The sequence below is a fragment of the Carettochelys insculpta genome, chromosome 1 (genome assembly GCF_033958435.1).
Source record: "Carettochelys insculpta isolate YL-2023 chromosome 1, ASM3395843v1, whole genome shotgun sequence".
Lineage (NCBI taxonomy): Eukaryota > Metazoa > Chordata > Testudines > Carettochelyidae > Carettochelys > Carettochelys insculpta.
Genome location: NC_134137.1, coordinates 321,519,220 through 321,522,839, shown reverse-complemented (window position 1 = coordinate 321,522,839; position 3,620 = coordinate 321,519,220).

Below are 3,620 nucleotides of genomic sequence, written 5' to 3'. Positions count from 1 at the left end.
TTGGAGGTTATTTGTGCCACAGTGGTATCCTGACCCTGAGTATGGGAGGTTACAGTGCTGGGGAAACGGTTTAGGGTTATGAAGAGGTTTAGTAGGAAGCAGCTGGGATTCTCAGCATGGGAGCTCAAGTATGTGCAGAATGTGAGCAGGGGGTGAAGAGAAGCTGGGGAGGTTCTGAGCTAGGATGGGGATAGGATGACCTGGCAGGGCCGAGAGGTATTTGGGTGTGGTGTTAAGAGATGTAGGGGGAAACTTTTATCAGCCATTTGTTTTCCTTTATTCTGCCATAACTCGGGCCCTACCAAATTCACAGGTGTGAAAAATGTGCCATGGACTATGAAATCTGTTCTCATGTGTACTTTTACCCCATCCAGATTTAAACAGGGTGACCGGGATTCCTCAAAGTGGAGGTCCTGAACAAAAAAGGTTTGTGCAGGGTAGAAGTGCTGCAAAGTTATTTTAGGAGAGGTTGTCATATTGGAACCCTGTCTTCACTGTGTGCACTGGCTTCAGAGCTGGATGGCTGGAGAACAGTGAATGCTGGCCAGGTGGGCAGCTCTGAAAGCAAGTGCCTTGTCAGTAGTAGTACAGACTTAAGGGTGGCAATACTATACCATGCCACCATTGCTTCAGCGCTCCTGACTTCAAATCTAGGTCACAACCCCCACAGTTACAACACTGAAATTTCAGATTTAAATATCTGAATCATGACATCTACAATTTTTAATTCTTATGACTATTAAATTGACCAAAAGTTGACTTTGAATTGGTAGGTCTCTTGTCATAACTGATGTTCATGAATTAAAGAAAATGCATGTGTACTACTTGACCCATTGCTAAAGCATGACATTTCATCAGAGAATGATAAAGTAAGGCTAGGTCTAAACTAGGGAAATAAGTCAATTTCAGATATGCTGTTCTAGTTACACCAATTGCATACCTAGAATCAACATATCAGAAATCTACTTGCTTAGTTAGGACAGTCAGGTAAGATCAATGGGAGTGTTTCTCCCACTGACCTCCCTTACTCCACCTGATAGCGATAGCATGGAGTTCAGGGGTCGACTGCCAACCCCAGAGAGATTGATATCATGAGTCTTTACCAGATGCACAAAATCGAATTTCAGAAGATTAACCCTGACCAAATTGATCTTCCTGGAAGTACAGACATGCCTTAAGTGTCTTGTGGTATTTGCTACATTCATGCTGAGTGGTGCTTCTTCCTTGACGTAATTTCACAATGCAAGTTGAAGGGAATTTTCCCCTTTAAATAACATAAGACTGAGAGGAATCAAGGTTGTATGTATTACAGATTTAACTCTATTTGGTGTTTATTTGGACACCGACCTATTTTAGCTTTGCTCCAAAATTCACATTGTGTTTCTGGGGGACTGAGGAAAGTCAGATTGACATTGTAGAGAACATTTAAAACCAAGATGTTTAAACTTTTCCTTTTGCTTTTTGGAAGTCTTGTTTCCTGCCGAGAGCATTGTATGGCCAGACCCTCAAAGGTACAGATGTGCTTAACTGCCTCTTTCAGTTGCTGGGGCTGCTAAACCTGTAGTCTAACACCTATATTTCCCCTGGTGGGCATGCACAAAACTCCTAAGTCCTGACACCATCTCCACAGCTAACAATCTGCTCAGAACCATGGCACAAGACGGATTCCCAGCAGCCCTGAATTATCAGGATTCTCAAACAAGGGATGCTCCTATATATCTGACCCATTAATTATGCTGTGAATACACCAAGGGAATGTCTACACTGCAAAAACCTCTGCAGCAATAAGCCTTAGAGCTCAGGTCAATTAATTTGGGCCTGTGCTTCAGGGCTAAAAATAGCAGTATAGCTGTTCCCATTTGGACTGCAACCTAGTTTCTGAAACCCAGCAAGAGAAGGAGTGGGCAGGAACTCTGCTGACTCCATGTGGTCGCTCCCTCAATGCACAGCCTACATCTGATTTGTTATTCTTTCTAAGAGGCAGGAGGGTGGGGAAGACAGCCAGTCAGAGTCTATGGATATATCCCTAGCAGGAGGCACTGAAGACCTGCAAGTTATGGAGCAAACTGTGTACAGCGGGTAGCCAGAATGTAAGTGTAGAGAAATGAATCCTTAGCCAGAAACACAAAGACACCCTACTTGAGTTGGCCATTAGCCAACTGTACCTGTTAACTCTACATGGACTCAGTATAATTCTCACACGTGACTACTCCCTGTTACCTCAATAGGCCAACTTGAGGGAGAAACTCAACTCTGTGGATAAGCCATCCTTTAAGTAGGGCCTGTGAAGCATTTACATCATGCACAGCCCTGTCCTCAGTACTGGAGAGAATTTCATCTCAACTGACTTAATTACCCATAGGAGAGATGGTTTGCTCGTAACAATGATGAGCACTAGGTGGCTTTGGCCAATTACTGGTTGTTATTCAGAGAACAGGGAACCTCTTATTTTCCTTTCCTTTCATATTTACTTTAAAACACTGGTTGAAAACAACATTCGTGCACATCAAGACTGCACACTTAAGCACTCAGAAGTCTGGAACTGCAGAAGGATCAATACATAACTTTAATTCTGCCAGTGTGTGTAATAGGTATTATGATATGCTGTCCTTATACAATCTGAAGTTAGATATACACACGTATCTAAAATTGGACAGACTTCAAACTCTTTTAGACAAAGAGTTAATGGGCACACAACAGACATCAAAACACTCCTGATCCACAAACCTGTTAGCCGGCATTTTAATGGAGTGGAGTCATTCTGTTTATGACTTAAGAGTTCGCGTGTTACTGAAGAGGAATTTTCACAACAGTCTTGAAAGAGAAGCTGCTGAACTGTCCTTTATATTCAAATTTGACACATTAACACATGGTTTGAACCAGGATGGGAATTTTCTGGGTCAGTATAGGGGCTCATTTGCATACTTGGCTTAATATAATTCTTGACTTCCCCCCGCCCCCTTACTCTCTGATTTGCTCACCTTGATAATTTTTTTCTCATTTGTCCACCTTGATTATGGTTTTTGGTTCTCTGTGCCTTAAATATTGAGTCTGTTCTGGTATGGCTATGGTCTGAAGAAGAGGGTCTGTCCCACAAAAGCTCACCTAATAAATTATTTTGTTAGTCTTTAAAGTGCTACTTGACTGCTTTTTTGTTTCGATAGTATCTAAAATTGTAGAAAATATTTCCTTGTTTAGTATTATATTGTATTATTTGTGATGTAATGAAATGATCACATAGGGAAAACCTTTAAATCAAACTTGAATATCTTTCTAAAAGACATGCCTTAGTTCATCGGTAAGTTAGAGATTCATGCAGAAATTAGCAGGTAAAATTCTATAGTATGTAGGGCAGGAAGTAACTATCCATTCTGGCTTTAAAAATCTAGGAAGGAAGTCAAACAGCTCTGCCCTTTTTTGTCCTAAATTTCTGAAAACAGGTATTGTGTCTGTCATCAAAAATCTCTGACCATTATCCTCAACAAAACACATTCACAAAAATGTACAATGAGAAAAATATTCCTCTTTTTTGGAGCCAGAAAGCTTCTCAAGTGAACAAGAACCAATTCTTAAATCCAACAGAGTGATCTTCTTAACATGGATGAAGCAAGCAAATCCTT